Below are 19755 nucleotides of genomic sequence, written 5' to 3'. Positions count from 1 at the left end.
CTGCAGTTTTCATTCGCGTATTTTCAAAACTTTCTGTGTTTCATATTTTTACGGATCGTATGTTATACATACTCTGAACAAATTTATTTGTGAACTTTCAAAAATTTTCATTTGTTTGAAAACTCCTTGTTAATTATTTGTTGGATCGTTTGCGGTGCAACTTATTTTGACGAATAGATTTCGAATGAAATCTTCAATTATTTATTGGATCGTATGCCAGAGCATACTGCTAAGAACAGCTAAGCTGTGAACCTACAAATAATTTCGAACTTGTAAATAAGTCGCATCAGTACGATATTCATTTACATATTGTAGAACAGCTATGCTGTGAACCTAAAAATAATTTCAAAAATTTGTTTTTTAATTATAAATACTAATTAAATATTATACAAATTTAAATGTTGAAAATGATATAAAATTTTGAAAATAATTTATAGTGAAAACACTCATCCAATATCAAAATTTACATTAAGTAAACGATAGGAATTTTTAATGTACTCGCAACTGTGTTGGTCGGACCGTGAAAGAAGAAATAAAAATCAAAAAAGAAATTTTGTGAATATATTTCTTTCACTAACATACAAAATAAAAAATATTTATACAAACATAATAACAAACAAACATATACATGCATACAAGTATGGAAAACAATATATATGTATATATATATATATATATATATATATATATATATATACCAATATATAAAATATACATATACAGAAAAAGGAAACTATATACAAAAATTACAAGTTAGAATTTAAACTTCTGTCTGTCCAGAAGTATATTAACCAATTCTTCTTCAACAAAATTAGCTTTTTTTAATATTTGTCCATAATGCTCACGAAACATGTGAACGTTTACTTGAATCTTCAAATGGTCCATCCTATACGTGTCAAACACTTTATGTATAACAGTATTGTCGCTCATAACACTCCACGCTTCCGCTTCAAGCGATAATTTGTTTACCAAAAGGTACCTGTGCCCGAGTTGATTAAAATAGTTTAAGCTGCACCCTTATCAAAGTAGCACAGTTTTCGGTTTCCAATTTACAATACTGTTTTTAATAAGTTTTCATCTACATTGTCACACTCGCACTCAGACTTTTCTTCTTCTTCTTTTAACACCATTGATAAGTTTACTTGATATTTTCCCGGAAAACATCCAAAATCCGTTTGTGAAACAGTTGCTGGTGGTGTATCCGCTCTGCATTCCTCCAATTCTTCAAACAAGCGAAGAATTTCTTCATCATCTCCCTCACTAAATAAATCTGGGGATGCCGGTACCTCCACGTTTGGTGTTGATGTTAGTCCATCTAATTCGGGAAATAAGTCGGGAGATTGTGCTACCTCCACGTCTGGCGATGATGTTAGTCCATCCAATTCAGGAAATAAATCGGGAGATGCCAATCTTTCTCCTTCTTCTTCTTTTTCCACCAAGGTTCATTTCATTGAAGGGATTTTTAGTACTCGTCCATCTGGTGAACCCTGTGGTGGTGATGATGATGGAACTGCTACTACTACTGGATCATCTGCTAAGCCATTTGATGAAGCTGGTGATCCCACTGGAGATGATGGGAGTATTACTGGATCGTGTCGATAATAAATCGATAATGTCCTTTTTGATGATGATATCAGGCGATTCCGGAGAATCCTTCTGTAAACTTTAAATTCTTCATCGGTGGTTCGAACGATGAATCCCAATCTACCTCGATTTCTTTCTCTGATTGACTCTTAAACTCCTCCATGATGACACTATGATCAACTTCTCTTCAAACCCCATATATAAAGAATATTTTATCATATTACATTGCACTTTAGACAGTTCTATTACTACATTTATTCAAATATTTTTTCGAGAACAATCAGCAATGATAAGGAAAACATGTGATCTAATAAACAACAACATGATATCATGTTCCGATCATTCACATTACCAATGATATCATATCAATTGATATTTTAACCCGTCCTATTACCACAATTGCAAATTTTATTTCCAAAACAACAAGTTTGCATAAGGAAAACATGTGATTACTTAAAACAACACGATAACGCCATGTTCCGGTCATTCAAATCTTCTGTATATCTTAAGCAAAAACAATAATGTTGCTTTTCACTTCATCAAATAAATATCACCCATTTACAAATATTAATTTCAAAATACATCTATGACTTACAAATAATATTATTGTTCATCAAGTATAAATAAAACATATTTTTCTATTGCATACTCAACATCATTTCAATGTTCAATGCAAGTGTTCATTCATATTTCTCCATCAACATTGTACCAATCTTGTTTATTATTACGTCAACAGTTTCTCTAATCGTACTAAAGTTATGTGTTTGTGACCATGGTTACTTATCGCGGTGACAACAGGATTCTCTAATGGTTAATACCCTAGCAATCTTGTTAAGTAATGCAGCGGTGGTTTTCTTTTGATAATTACTCATTATAGCGTCTTGTAATGGTCACATGTTGTTTACTCATGTGTCAATGTTCATGATTAGTTATCGCTGTGTCACCATGTTTCTCTAATCATACTAAAGTCAAAACCCTAACAATTTTATTTAGTAATGCATCGACGGCTTTCGTTTGATAATAACTCATCGTGGCGTGGTCACATGTTGTTTAGTCATACGTCAACCTCCATGGTTACTTATCACATCATCAAAAAATTTATCTAATGGTACTGAGGTCAATACCCTAGCAATTTTATTTAGTAATGCTCGATGGCTTTCGTCTGATATTTATTCACCGTGGCGTTGTCACATGTTGTTTCGTCATACGTCGACATCCATGATTAGTTATCCCATCGTCAACAAATTTATCTAATGGTACTAAGTTTATTTCATCCGGGTTCCAAAAGTGCGCGAAAACATCAGTTCGTTCCTTCAGTTCGTCGGAGACGGATGTGCCAGCATTTTACTCTGCATTATAACAACATTTAAATGTCTCGGAACTCTTCATCAGTTCACACAAAGTGTACGAATATATTTTTAACAAGGAGTATTTTTTAACTTCTCACATATTGTTCGAATATGATATTTTAACAAGGAGCTTCTAATGAAGCGAAAGAGTGAAAAGGATGCAAAAGAATAAAAGAAACAATCGACTATGCTATGCATGGGACAATGCTATGCATTAATAAACTCGCAATTGCTCGAAAAGCTTTTAATATTGTAAATGAATGAAAAAATAAATGAAATACACCTATTTCTTTTTCTCCTCTACCAATCTCTTTCCTATACACCGAACTCCGGGTTCAATTCCTGTGTGCATATTTGGGTTGTCATTTTAATAATTTCATAATCATTATAAGGGAATAATTTTTAATATTTCTCACCTTGTGTTCAACCTTAGTACATCAGAATCATAGATTCCTTTGTATATGTAATAGTGGTGGTCCCTGGTAATCAGGGTAGGATCCTGGGTTCGATTCTTCGAATAGGTATTACAAGGGATTAAAATTTTAACTTTTCACATATTGTTCGAATAATTATGAGGGAAATAATTTAATGACGGGAAAGAGTGAAAAAATAAGAAAAAATAAAAGTTAGGATTTATTTACAAGATCGGAATATAATTCGTCTTTATAGCTAGGGGCAGGGGCCATTTAAAAAAGCAGGGCAGTCTTCAAGGACCACAAAGGTCATTCAACTACCTCCAGGAAAAAAACCTCCTAACACAATTTCATTAGTCACATGATTGTGAAACATTAGATAACATATCATATCGATAGATTGTCATTACCAATCAATAAACATGTGATATCTCTTTTCTCTTATCAAAAAGCGGCATCTCTTTTCCGCCTACAAATTTCATTTTATCTACTAGCGGCCAATCAAAGTTTCACTAAAACGTCATTGTAAATTCTATGGCCACTCACAGAAAATTGAAACGGTGAGACAGATGTCAAACTAGAGGTTAGATGTCAACACGTGTTTCATCGTTTCAAAAGTACAATGATTTAAAGTGAAAATATTTGTCCCACGGTCCACCGCAGTGTTCCAGACGAGGTCCTACTCAAATTTCACATGGTAAGGGGTCATGTAACATATTATTTAAAAGTTGTTGTTAAATGAAAGCAGATAGAACGAGACTGGACACTATACGATAACGCTGTGCATATATCACGATAACAGTACTATAACACTGTGCACTTTTATGAAACGGAAGTATCTAGGAAAGCAGTTTTAAACTATACTCAAACCATTTGCGGTGCGTTCTGATACACTATTCGGTGAAAATAGGAAACCTTACAATTAATAATGCATATGATTCCCAAAGTGCATGCATTTGGAACAATAATATTAGAGTTCCTTAATGAGCATAATTAGTACTTTCGATTGGTGTATGAACAATTTTCCACTTTTATATATGATCTCCGTTTCTTTTAGGTTTTTTGTTCTTGCAATTTCTTTTCTTTTCCTTCTTTCTTTCGTACCATCCTTCTTTCTTTACACATTATTTGGCCCAAAGAACAGAATCTCCCATTGGGGCATTTCCTTTCTTTACGTTGAGTACACGAATTAAAGTGAAAACAAACTAAAACCCGACTAGAGAAAGAAAAACTAACAGACAAGATTTTTACACAATATTATCGTAGAACACCCAGAGTTGTTCCATCTGCTATCGTTTAACAACAGCTTTCAAACGATATGCTACTTCACCCCTTGTCGTGTGAAAATTGAGTAGGACCCCGTCTGGGACCCTGTGGGATCCGTGGGACAAATATTTTCACATTAAATCATTGTACTTTTGAAATGATGAAACACGTGTTTTCCTGTTTTGACATCTGTCTCACTGTTTTAGTTTTCTGGGGGTGGCCATATACTATAATGACGTTTTTGCTGATATTTTGATCGGTCGCCATTTTACACAGGGTAATGTTTAGAAAGTCGAGACTTGTACTGTCTCCTTTTATTTTTAATAGCTTTCCAACGATATTCTACTTGATCCTCTTATCATTTGAAATTTTCGAATTGGACCCCGCCTGGGACCTTGCGGGTGGCCCTGGTATAACATCTTTTGCTTTGACACGTTGTAGTTTTCAAAAGACCAAATACGTGCTTTCCTATTTTGTCATCTGCCTCACCGTTTGCGATTTCTAGGGACTTTCTGGACACCCCATATATTCATATAACTCACACAGTATATGAATTCGGAACAATTTTATTACAGTTTTTTAATATGTGTTCTTAGTGCTTTCGATTATTGTATAAACCATCTTCCATTTCGATATACAATCTCCCTATTTTCCCTTGTTAGTAACGAGATGAGAAATTCCTTTTCTCGTGGGTAACTAAACTAAACCTCAATATTTTCGCCAAATGTCACGTTTCTGCTTGTAATGGTATGACCTCAGTAATAATAAGCTCCCAGCTTGTAGCCTTCTACGAGATAATAATAATTATTAGTTTATTATTATTGCTGTTATTATTAGTGAAGATTTGGTAGTTCAAGTATTGAAACATACGAGTATTCAAATATCTGAATATATTGAAACGTAATTCAGGGCCGTTCAATCGCCACCAAAAATTCTAAAGTAAAAAAAAATTACTTTCCCTTCGCGGATCCGATTCGAGGACTTTGAGATTACTGACAGAGCGCCTTGACCACTGAACTACGATCAGTACATGGTAAAAGATTCGTCTTTAGTGTGTTTACGATTCTTTGTCTCCGCTTACAAAGTTCTAGGTGATTTGTATTCCATTCAAAACGTTTTTCGTATTTATTGTATGATGTCAAAAATCTTTGGCATAGTTTATATTAATAACTTGAGTTGTTCTTATAAATTTGGTTCTCCACTTTGTTTCTTCTCCACACCAATTTACTGATATGGCAGATTAAAGATACAGTCAGTGGCATTTAGTTTCAAAGCAGTCGCCATTAGCTTGTCAAGGACTTATATCCGCCATTAGATAAATGTTTGTTCGACGTAATATTAAAGCTCAAGGATCATGTGGTCAACTCCAAATGGAAATGATTGAAGTGTTGCCTTCTATTTATGGTTTTCTTTGTAACAAGCATTAGAAAAAAGTCTTAAATGAGGTGTGGCGGAGATTCGAACCCAACACATCTAACGAGGGTTTTTGTATTCAAGTACGATACCTACTCACCCAACAATACACAACAGAAATGTCAGTAACAAACGTAACATCTAGGACTAGTTGTAATACTTTTCTTGTATTAACGTTAAGTGCTAAGCAATGAAGATTTGTTCTGATTTCTTTTTTATCTTTTTGCAGCTTGTTGTGTGAACTGCAAAACTAAAATAAATGTAATTTTCTATTTTATTCATATTTGCTACTTGAAAAGCTTTGTTAAACATTATTAAACTACAAAGTGGATGCGTAGTTATGAACTGATTGTTCATAACATCGATTTCAAGAAGGAATAAACAATGTAGATCCGCCAACAGATATCTTTTTGAGAGACAATAATGTATTATTTTACCACTCAAGACGCTCCTTTTAGATTTCAGCGTAATTAATTTAATACCTACGAAGACACACAGGTGTCTATGGTTGAAAAGAAATATTGCGTCACACTCAAGATTTCTTCAAAGGGGTTGTCCTAACCCAGGCTTGGCTACATAAGCCTTCGTTCGGCAAACACAACGTTTCTGTGTTTATTCCTATTTTTGTAAATCAAACTATTGTTTCCACTTTTTTCTCCCTCCGACCATAATTTCATGACACTACTGTCAAGTTAGGGTACTACGACAGTAATGAGAGACTAGCCGAGGTGTTATTGGGAATAGATTGAAAATTGTTGGGTTGCGGATTCAAATCCCCTGTAATTAATTTGTTCTTTCAAGGTGTAAGATGACTTCTCTTTACTCAAACGTCTCTAACTAGAGATGAAATGCACATGTTAATCAAGAGAAAGAGAGAATGGAGATATCTGCAATTGAAATATTATCCCAAACACTTATCGCTATAAGTATTTGATACTGTTATGGTTCATGTTTGTTTATTCATCTTTATGAAATTACAGTTTTCGATTACTTAGAATATAACAAGGGATAATGAATGATATATTACGGCATATTATAAGAAAGAACTCGTATTCTTTTGATATCGTATATGCTTGTAACAAAACATGCTTGTATCATTAATTGTAGATTAAATTACACAAACTCATGTTATGCGCACACAAAATATGACAATTTGTCATAATTGAAACATATGACATGTTTTCTACTGATGCAATGGTTTTCCCAAATTGAACTGACACACACTACATATCTTGTTTTCACTTTCTTAGATTGTCTTTCTTTTTTCTTTTTCTTTTCTTCTTTTTCTTTCCTTTTCCGAACACACTGGAAACTAGTAACATAACTTCAGAAAATACTCTTTTCACATCTAATGTGTAAATGAAATATAATAATAATAATGCATTAAAAAAAATAAAAACTACGTTGGTTTTACTGATAAAAATATTCTCGCAAAACAAAATGGAAGTAAAAACACCTCTACCTGATATTTTATCATAAAGGTTTATATACTTTTTCATAAAGGTTTTCATAAAGGTAGATATACTAAAACTGATGAGTAACAAAAGTGAAGGTAACGTTGAAACGAATAATGTAAAATGTTCAAAGAGTTTACAAAATACTGTAACCTGGGTCATTCCATGTCAAATCATCTAATTTTAAAACAGGACCGTGTTTCAATGTCTCAGATTCTCTTCAAATTTTTTCATATATTAATACCAATGAAATTATGCTAAATTATTTTTTTCCAATTTTTTGGATGAGAAATGGGTCTGGAGAAATTTTTGAAAAATGTGAATTTTGCTTTAATTTCACTTTCCGGCACTCAGTATCATGCAACTTAAATTACCATAACTTCTTTATTTATGAAGTTATTGGGCTCATTCAGGTGTCAAATGAAAGCGTAATTTTTGCTCTTTCAGCAGATTATAGGTAACTTTGCGAAACATTACACTGTCAAATATTAAGGGGCATAAAAAGCAAATTTTAGGTTTTTCACATATTATGCCGTTGCTCAAAAGTTACAATTGTGAAACTTTTGAAACATTTTTGTACATTCATCTTAACACGTACCACGTATGGTTAAAAATAAAGAGGGTTTTTTGTAGTTTTGTATTACTTTTATGTACGGAATTATACAGTTTTAAGTGCTGTTACAAATGGTGTCATTGCTCGTAAATTACAACTATAAAACTTTTGAAACTTTTAAAAATAGAATTATCTTAGCCCATAAATGATATGGTTAAAAAAATAAAAAGTGTGCTTTTGGTTTCAAAAGTTTCATAGTTGTAACTTACGAGCAATGACACCATTTGTAACAACACTTAAAACTGTATATTTTTGTACATAAAAAATAATAATTACAAAACTACAAAAACTCCCTCTTTATTTTTTAACCATACCATGTACGTGTTAAAATGAATGTACAAAAAGTTGCAAAATTTTCATACTTCTAACTTTTGAGCAACGGCACACTTTGTAAAAACCCTAAAATTTCTTTTTATCCCTCTTAATGTTTGACAGTGTAACCTTTTGCAAGGTTACTTAAGATCTGCTGAAAGAGCAAGAATTAAGCTTTCATTTGACGCCTCGATGAGCCCAATAACTTCAAAATAAGGAAGTTATGGAAATTTAGTTCCAGGATGCTGACTGTGAGTGCCAAAAATTGAAATTGAAGCATAATTCACATTTTTCAAAAATTTCTGCCCGTCCCATTTCTCATCCAACAAATCGGAAAAATTAATTTAGCATAATTTCATTGCTATTTATGTATGAACAAATTTTGAAGACAATCTGATGCATTGAAACACAGTGCTCTAGGTGATTTGACATGGAATGAACCAACTGTAAAATAAAATGAATGATTGACCAACATTGATTTTTCCTTGGTATGTCAAAGGTTAAATACGATATTTTTGTGACTTTTTTTCATGATATCATCGCTCTGTAGGTCGTAAGAGACGTATTCTACCAGATTTTTTTTTTGCCACAGAAGCATGGATATTTTTCTATTTTTTGTTTGCTACACTGATATGTTTCGAACAAACTATTACACTAATAGAACGCCTTATGTTCTTCTCAACTAGCCAACCTTAAGAATGTTGTTAGTTGTCTAACGTTGCAGGATATGAAAAATGGAAGTGTGAATGCACTTTTGCTCGTGTGTATACTTGCCCCAACAAAAGATATGGATGACGTATAAAGGACAGGATTTGCGAAGAAGTGGAACGGATATTTTATCAACTCCCGCGATACCATATGAAAATTCTATTAGGGGATTTCAATGCGAAGGTAGGACGACAAGATATTTTCAAACCGATTATAGGGAACGAAAGTATGCATAAGGAAAGTAATGATCACGGTGTTAGAATCGTGAACTTTGCAACACCGGAAAACTTTATCGTGAAGAGTATAAAATTTTCACATCGCGGCGTTTATAAATACACTTGAACCTCACCAGACGGATAAACACATAATGAAATTGGTCACGTTTTAGTAGATTGAAGAAGATAATCTAGCATAATTGATGTTCGGTCGTTTATAGGAGCTGATTGCAACACTGATCACAATCTGGTTGCACCGATAATAAGAGAGAGATTATCGTTAAATAAAGGAAGTATTCATTGTCTGAAATTAGAAGAAAGCCAGGTAATAGATTAATACAGATTGAAGTTTCGAATATGTTCTTGGTTTTAGAAGATTAGGAATGTACTAGTGTTAAGTATACTTACATTGAAATTAGATATAGCATTAAAATTTTAGCAAAAGAAAATTTGGGACACGCGAAAATACGTAGGAACAAACCATGGTTCGACCAGGAATACATTAAAATAGCAGAGAAGAGAAAATAGGCAAAATTACGTTGGCTAAAAAAACTTGAAGGAAATAACTACACACAATTTCGTAGACATCAGACGGGAAACTTCCAAAACTTTAGGTACAAAGAAATGTGATTTTCTGAGAGCTAAAATTAAGGAACACGAAGACAATAGTAAAAATAAAAACATTCAGGACATGTAGGGGGATCAATGAATTTAAGAAAGGCTATCAACATCGTGCTTATATATTAAAGAAAGCTGACGGAACAGTTCTTACCGATACGGATACTATCTTAAATACTTGGAAAAATTTCTTTGAAGATTTCCTTAACACGTAGCCAAAAACTAATGTGCTTGGAGAAAGGGGAAATATACATCGCAGAACTGTATTTGCCAGAACCTAATCGAATAGAAGTAGAAATCACTATAAAGAAATTAAAGAAACACAAATCTCCACGTGTATACGAAAGTCCAGCTGATTTAATTTTAGCCGGATGCAAAAAATTGTGGAACAAGATACAGAAACTCATTCTCCTTATCTGAAAGAAGGAAAAATTACCGCAAGAGTGGAAAGAATCAATCATTGTTCTAATTCACAAGAAAGGCGGCAAAACTGACTGCAATAATTATCGAGGCATTTCTCTTCTGTCAACATCCTATAAAATCCTTTCAAACGTACTATTAGCAAGATTGACCGCATACGCAAATGAAATTATTGGAGATTATCAGTGTGGATTTAGACGAATTGATCAACTATCTTCCAAATATTTACCATCCGACAAATTCTCGAAAAGAAGTGGGAATACAATACCTTGGTACATCAACTATTTATTGATTTTTAGAAAGGCTTACAACTTGTCTGGGAAAGAAACATTGTATAACATTCTAGAATACCGAGAAAGCTAATTAGATTAATTAAGATATGCTTAAATGGATCTCAAAGTAAAGTTCGGATAGGAAAATTTTTGTCCACAAGTTTTTACGTCGAGAATGTCCTGAAAAAGGAGATGAGTTGTGTCCATTATTATTCAACTTTGTCATGGAATACGCTAGAAAGAAAATCAAACCAGGGCCTAGAGTTGAATGGTATTCACCAGGTTATGGCATATGCTGATGATGTCCATTTAATATTGGATGATAGGATAACAATAGAAAGAAATGAAGATGTCTTATTAAATACTTGCAGGGGCATCCGTTTAGAAGTAAATACAGAGAAAACTAAATAAATGGAAATTCATCGGAATCGTAATACGGCAAATTATGGATCCGTTAAAATATCAAATAATGCATTTGTTATTGGATACTTTCAAATATGAAGAATCACTATTAACAGACGAAAATCATATTTTCGGAGAAATATGTCGATTAAAGACAGGGAATTCGTGTTATTATTCAGTACAAAATCTCTTGTCGTCGCGAATTCTGTCGAGGAATTTGAAGCTTAAAATATATAAACGATAATCATGTCTCTTGTTCTGTATGGTTACGAAACATTGTCGCTTACTCTGTGGGAAGAACATAAACTGAAAGTATTTGAGAACAAGATCCTGAGACGAATATTCGGAACCAAGAGGAACGGGAATGGGGAATGGCGGAAACATCAACACGAGGAATTACATAGTTTATATGGTTCACCAAACATTGCTAGGGTCATCAAGTGTAGAAGGCTTAGGTGGGCAGGTCATGTAGCTAGGATGGAAGAAAGTAGGAAGGCTTTCAAAGTCTTAACTTGAAGACCAATCGGGAAACGACCATTAGAAATACCTGGGCGCAGATGGGAAGACAATATGGGGGAATGGATCTCGCAGAAATATAAATACAAAGTAGAAATTGGATCCAGTTAGGTAAGGGTAGAAGTCAGTGGAGAACTTTTGTGAACGCTGCATTGAACCTCCGGGTTCCATAGGTTATACCCCATGCCATAGGCGTCGCGAAAACCTAGTACACACTTGCCGGGAAATATTGATCGTCGATATAGCAACGCGTCCAAGGGTTGCTCTAGTGAGCCACTGGCGGCAGGGTTTCATTGAGTCAAAACAGATATTTAGAGTCGCGGTGTTGAAATTACCAGCGTCTAGCAGCGAGTACTTCATTTTAGACCTCACTGTTTCGATTCGTCCCAGAGAATCGCAAAGGAACCCAAAGAAACTATCGCCAGTCATGTGCATGCGGTTATTATTATATATTTTTCCTGACGAATTGTTTCTATCCCTCTCCATTTCCATAGGTCAAGAGTAACCCCTGCCTCCACATCATGAACTGAAAAATCTTTCATTGAGTGCGTATAATAGTACGAATTTGAATGGCAACTGTCGCTGATCATAAGAAATTGAATATGGGAGAAGTATGAAACAAAGTAAATAGACGCGCGTCATTTTCTTACAAAATTACATGGCGAACGTATTTTATCTGTTCCCAATCGGTTACCGTGGAGCATACACAGTGAAAGAAACACTCTGATTGGCCAAATTAAAAGAATTTCAACGATTTATCCCTGTACAATCGAGATTTTCTTCATCGCTTCCGTTGCGAAGTTGGAAGAAAACGCGCCTAGTAATCATAAGGTTGGTGGTTTGTGCCCATCTTGGGATACTTGTCTTTAGTGTTTTTTAGACTCATCTTAATGTAAACAAATCACGCACATAGGCGATTGAACATATTTTGGGGGAGTAATTTTGTGGTTCATTGGTGTTTCGTCACGTCTCTACTGCTGGTGATATAACTTTCAAAACGGAAGTGGGAGCCAACACGGATCGTCACTGTGGGGCCGCTAATTTCTGGCGAGATATCGCTAGTTGCCCATCAGTAGTCCACCGACGCTTACGGCATGAAGCATTATATATATGTATGTGTGTGTGTGTGTGTGTGTGTGTGTGTCTAACTCGATTTAAATTGTACTTTTTATGTTATTTCATCCTTTATTATATCATTTACTTGTTGGTCCATATGGTTTTTGAGTTTCTGACCTTTCCATTCGAACCGAGGCTTCTTTAGAATTATCAACAACAATTCCCAGTTCATGTGTTCAAAGTTCTTTTCTAGATCAATAAATAATACAACATACACCGCCTTTCCTTTTTCCATAAAGATTTCACCGACAACCTTTAATAAACCAACTGCATCTCTTGTGTCCTTAACTTTCCTAACCCGAACTGTTCCTCCTTAACTTCTTTGTTTGTTCTTCTATACAACTTCCTGGTCAGTATTTGAAGCAACATTTTGCTGCATGTAATGTGAGACTAATAGTTCTTCAATCTCCACATCCCTCTGCGCTTAATTTTTTTAGCGGTATCATGATCGTCGTCAGCAAAATTTTAGTTACTCGCGTGTTTCATGTATTTAATTGCAAAATCAGAACAATTCTTTCTTACCGTTGTCTCTAATATTTTTAATTAATTCCATTGGTATATTATTTACTCCGGTTGCCTTTCCATTCCCGATCTCGAATATAGCTTTTCCGAAATCATCCCGAAGAATATTAAACTTTTCAATCATCCTCGCGTACTTCATTTTGAACTTTAATATCTTGGCCACAGGGTCTATTCCCACTTTGATACTATTCCTCAACATATTGTTCCCGTCTTCCTAAGACTTCACACCTCTCTCCGACTACCTTCCCATTCTTATTTTCTACTGCCATCGTAATACCCCCTTGTTTCCTCTGCAGTTCCATAGATTTGACCTCCTTGTACAGCGGTGGACACTTCTAAATGGTACAGCCATATGGAGATTTACGGCTAAGGTGTACCATTTAGAAGTGTCCACCGCTGTACATTTGCTAATATTTCCCAACTCTTTTAATTTTTCTATGCCCTTGTAAGGTTCCGAACATGCTACTGACTTGTTTTCTATTTATTGTTTTTGCCCTTCATGTTACTGACCATGCTAACTTACTAAAATGTAGAACACTTTAGTGATAATTAGTTGATGGGATAGTTCTTTTATTTGAGCTACCAGAAATCTGAAATATCTTAATTAGCGAGAAAAAGACGTGCCTGTTTAATATTCCAGGTAGGTGTAAAGTTTCAAAGGAAATTACTTCAAGATTCGGTGGGATTTAATTTTCAGTTAGCTTTGTAAAATAACAACCGCAATGTGTGAACAAGAGCGAGATATGAAAAATCATTTCATTTGTGTCCGAGAAGTGAAAACTGTAAGAGAGACCCGTTGATATGTTTGGTAGTGGAAAATAGAGGAGTGGGAATGACGTGAACATTGATGGAAAATTCAACATTAGTCGCGACCTAAGCTAATGGATTTAGGGAAAGAAGACGGCGACCCTTTACTTCCTCCCTAATTAATTTAAAAACAATGGCGTGTTTACCCCATGCCAAGAGAGCAGCATTAAACTTTCTCTTTCCTCAGCGGAAATCATGTTTCATAGCAGAATTGTGAACAATTCCGTGAAGCTGAGTGATTCGCACACACACACACACACACACACACATATATATATATATATATATATATATATATATATATATACGGAGAGGAGAGAGGGATAGAGAGAACACAGAGAAAGATAGAACTATTTAATGGCCTAGTTACACAAGAGAGAAAAACAACACACATGAATGCTCTCTTGAACAAAAACGAGCTTTTTTCGGTTGAATTTAGAATTTACGTTTTTTACCCATTGGAACGAGTTTTCTCTGTATTTTCCGTTTATCTAAAAAAATCAATTTTGATGTCTGGAGTTTATGTACTGTGTATTTTATACGGAGAGCTTCAAAATCTAATTTGTTGCTCCTCTTTGAAGTGATTAAAATAAAAAAAATGATCTCTGTAATACATTATGAACTTCAACGTTGATGTTTTTCCCATCGCACATTGTATTTAAGAATTCTTACACAGTATTGACAAAGAAGGTACATTAAATTTTGAAATACCAAACGGAAACAGACAAACTGTTAACTTTCTTCTTTCTCAATAATGTAGTCACGTGTTTAACTCCTACAACCAAATATTATGAATGAAGTCATGGAGGGTTTTTGTCTGTAGTGCAGAAGCGGAATAAATATTTTTCCCTCAAGTTACATCAGAAAGTAAGAAACGTCCAACACTACCACTCAGTCGAAAAAATTTCGGTTTTTACAGTGGGTCACAGAAATGCTTGATGTACAGTGAGGGACACTTCTATATGGTACAACCATATGGAGATTTACGGCAAGAGTGCTCCACCAGTTGAGTCCAAAGTATTTGCCGGGAAGTATTGCATCCGAATTAACTTTAAAAGAAGGATGGTGGCATAATCGCCAGGCAATGAAAATTCCCGTACACTTGGGTGAAATTCCCACCACTGTCTACAGCATCATTCTCCAAAATGAGATGAATCTTAGACGTTTAGTTCTTATGCCAAACATACTACTTGATATTTGTCCTATTCGTGAAGATAAAGTGCAACAAAAAATGAAAGTCCAATCCTGTTGCTGTTGGAATGAACTCTCTTTAAGTCGTTTGATCTGAAATGACTTTGCAGAACCTGAATAAATATTTTGTCACTTCAGGGGGGATGTAAGAAGAGCGAATGCTCCCCTCCTACAGTATGAAAACATATACTTTTAATCAAATGCTTAGCGAGAGTGAGCCCATTGGTATAGCGCTTTTATGATTTGAAATCTTGCTCCCAAGCCACCTTATGTGATAACTGACAACATAGGAGAACGGGAGATGCAAATATGATGGAGAAATACACTCACATGTGCAAATTCAGAATTGGAGACAAAATGATCGGATAGCATCCATATTTTGTCGAAAATTTTGATTTTGTAAGTAGACAAGTAAAAGCTCACCCGAACCTGAGAGCATCCCATTACCAATTGTTCACTTCAAGTAGAGAACTCAGTTGAGAGCGTCAGATGATTAGGGAGGGAGAGAAACATCTTAAGATATGCGGAACAAACAATGAAAAAGCACCGACTTCCCTCGAACGGACTCGAAACCTAACCCCTATGATTACAAAGCCACGCCTTTGCTCACTCATCCACCGAGCCATACAGAATGACAGCCCGTCATACGTCAGGAAAAAACGTTCGTTACGACCAGTGATTTATTTGTAGGGGGAAGCTAGGAAAATTCCCCGTCTCTGGTTTTTCTTTCCTTGGCACTAACTTAATTACTGTGGTCTCAGCCTGGGAAGAATATTTTCCACCTCTCTAGAAAATTTCCTAACAATTTGCATACATTTTTAGCAACACAAAACATTTATTCAGCGCTGTTCTGCATTATTATACTCACACAAACGAATTATTTCCAATGCTATGAATTCCCGTACCAAGTAAACAGAAGTACTGAGTATGAAATTCTATATCTCGCGAATACTTTTGCAGAAAGTACCTAAACTAAATTTTCTATTTGGAACAGGGGTAAGCACACGCGCCTGGCTTAGGAAGCAGATTGCGCCCATAAGATTTGTTTTCGTCAGTAAGGGACATAAATTTACAATCAAATGGCAAAATTACACGTTTAATTATACCATAATTATACTTTTAAGAGCGCCAAATGCGTAGAACGAATGCATTCTTTTTGGCTTGGAAGAATAAAATTATAGCTGAAGGTGGAAGTGAACAGCCTGATTATGGTCAGGAACAATGGATGCTACCAAGAAGTGGTGTAGCCAGGAGGTCTGGAACCCCCGACATTTGTAAAAGTTGTTAATATGAGGCCTAATATTGCGGTTTTATTCAAACTTTTTCCCGGGGTGAACCCCCGGACACACCCCAAATGAATATTTAGCCAGCGGCCCTCCTGAAATCAAATCCTGACTACGCCCCTGCTACCAAGTGATATATTCTCTGTCACATAAGAAAATGCATGTTTTCCGTGGGATACTATCTTTTTCCCCTTACTATGAGAATGAAATCGCTACACATTCCTTGCTACCAAATCGCGATTTAATTAAATGTTTTAAAAGTTTTTAAAGCTCAATCCCTAACAAAATCGATAACTGCATGATCTATCTCTTTGCAGTTCACCCAAGACACTATAGAAATATCGTAAAACTTAATAAAAGAAGAAAAAGTTCTTTCACAGCGTGAAGTTTACGATTATTGCCATATATTTATAGCGTAGATGTGTCTTGTATCTTATTCCGTAGCTCATTGGATCCGTGCAGAATTCCCATTCTCGCGACCCGTATTCGAATCTTCATCGTTAATTTTTATTTTTATTTTTTTATTGATCAGGTAGGACTCCAGTAGAAAGAAACATATGGTTATAATTCAAGGTGTGATTCGATATTCTGCAAGTATTTAATTATTTATTTCTTGTCAAGCAAAAAAAAAAAAAAAAAAAAAATGAAGTAGAATTTTACAAGCGTAAAACTTCTAGATATGAATGTTAATAGAAATTATGAATAAGATTACAGCTGAAAATAAATTGAATTCTCTTCAATTGTAGTCAATAATTAGCTATGGTCAAGGAAATGGATTTCAGCTGTTTTGTGTGTGATCAGAACATTGACTTCCATCATCCATATTTCTGGAATTAATATCACTAATTTAGTTTTTTTTCGTTTATACATAAAATTCTCATTTTTTAGTCCTTAACAAAACAGAGATTATTGCTCAAACTGTCACTATGACATTACATTTCATTATATAAAGAAATTAAACTAACTTCATATATATTTACAGATGGTGATCAGAAAAATGGAAACACCTCTACTTGGCAACACGTCAGATGTATGGGTTGGCAGTGGTGTCGTGGCGCCCGCTGCGCCGGACCGCTGGTGGTGGTGTGTTAGGTTGGTCTCCATACTACGTCAGGCGCAGTGGAACAGCAGTGTTCAGTGGCTGTAGCAGACGGAGGTAGTATAAAAAGGGAGACCTCTCAGATTTTCAAAGAGGGCAAATTGTTGGTGCGCGGTTATGTGGAGTGATTGTGACGGCAGTGACTACTGTGTTATGTGTGTCGCGTGGGACAGTGTCGAAGGTGATGACGGCCTACACAACACACGGGAAAACCACATCGGGGAAGCGGAACAGTGAGCGGAAGAAAATCGTGACTGACAGGTCACGCCGGGTATTAAAGCGAATTGTCACGCAGAACCGTCGTGGCACTGCGGAGCAAGTGACGGAGGAACTCAATCAGCACCTCCCCCACCCTGTTTCGACAATCACAGTCCGCCGCGAATTACATGACCTGAACTTACGGGGTCGTGTTGCACGGGCCAAACCGCTCATCAGGGACCATAACGCTTTCGCACGCTGCAAATGGTACTGCGACCATGCAACTTGGACCGTTCAGGACTGGAAACGTATGATATAGTCGGATGAGTGATCCTTCACCCTATTCCCAACCACGGGCCGTGTTTATGTGTGGAGAACGCCCAAAGAAGCTTATGATCTGCAGTGTCTCCGCCCGACTGTGAAACATGGCGGCGGCTCGGTGATGCTGTGGGCCGCAATATCATGGTTTTCTTTGGGTCCTGTGGTCACACTTAGCGGACGAGTCACTGCCAACGATTATGTCGCAATTTTAGGAGACCACTTGCATCCTATGGTCCTGATGTTGTTCCCGGACAATGACGCCATCTTCCAGGTTGATAATGCACCCATTCACACAGCTGGCGTTGTTGCAGCGTGGTTTGAGGAACATGGGGATGAAGTTCAACACCTCCCCTGGCCCGCCCAATCCCCAGATCTCAACATAATTGAACATCTGTGGTCCGCCTTGGAAACACGACTCCAGCGACGATTTCCACCTCCATCCTTTCTCACAGAACTGCCGATGCCCTGCACGAGGAATGGTGTAAAATTTCACTTGCTACCATTCACGACCTCTATGCCTCCATCCCACGTCGCATCAAGGCTGTTCTGAAAGCGAAAGGTGGTCCGACCCCATATTAATCTGGTAAGTTGCAATTTCGTTCAGGTGTTTCCATTTTTCTGATCACCATCTGTATGTATTTTATTTATTTATTTACTAAAATATTTACGGTACAGCCAAAAGATAATTATTTTTGTAAAATGTTTATTATTTTCATGAAGCAGAGTGAATATTTTACTTGGGTTTAGAACTATCCCTTGCTACACTTTTAATTGACAACTAATGGTTTATGTTCATTATTCCTGACCATTTTCTACAAATTTCTTACAGAGACTATTCGGAGTAAATGTTTTACTTAGTTTAGTCATATTTTATTTTAAAATATTTTAAATATATTTTATTTTATTCTTTTTGCTTAATAAATATAATTATATTTTTCTTTCTTTTACTATGGGAATTAACAATTCTCATTTTTTTTCTTTTTATTATGGAAAGTAGGAAAAATATTCTGAACAATTTTAAAGCACTTAACGCCAAGGCGTAGATAAATATGCCATTTTATTTCGTTATCTGTGTGATATATGAGACATATTTTTCTTTCTCATATATAGGAGAATTAACGTTTCCGTTTAGTCTCCTAAGGAAATTAGAAAAATGGATATTCATAACAGCATTGGTTTCAAACACTTAATGTCAAGGAACAGATAGACTATTTTATTCTGTTCTCTCCATGAAATAAGCATACCTTTTTCTTTCTTTCTTTCTTTCTTCATGATGGCCCTTAAGACTTACCAAGTAGATAGCCATTAGTTTGCCTGAAGGCATAACGTCGCGTAGCAAACAACTCGGTTCGACACGTGCCACTATGCGTACACTTTGTATCAAAAGGTTGAGCGCATTCTTTATTGCTGTTTCGAGGCAAAAATTTTCTAAGTCCAACTTCGGGTATCTTCGGAAAAAAGGAAACCAGGTTCGAACGTCGAAGCCAACCTTTGCGATCGGCAAAAAGTTTCCAGATGTGTTTTTCTTCTTTTCAATGTAATAAGACTTGTTACCAAGTGTATAAAAAAGCAACATTGATTGAAATACTTAATGATATAATATTTCGAAACTTTGTATTAATGTCAGCACATGCTTGTTTGTCATTTTGCTCTTCATACTTAA

This window comes from Thermobia domestica, chromosome 6, assembly GCF_964235325.1.
Source record: "Thermobia domestica chromosome 6, izTheDome1.hap1.1, whole genome shotgun sequence".
Classification (NCBI taxonomy): Eukaryota; Metazoa; Arthropoda; class Insecta; order Zygentoma; family Lepismatidae; genus Thermobia; species Thermobia domestica.
This window is presented reverse-complemented; position numbering follows the sequence as displayed.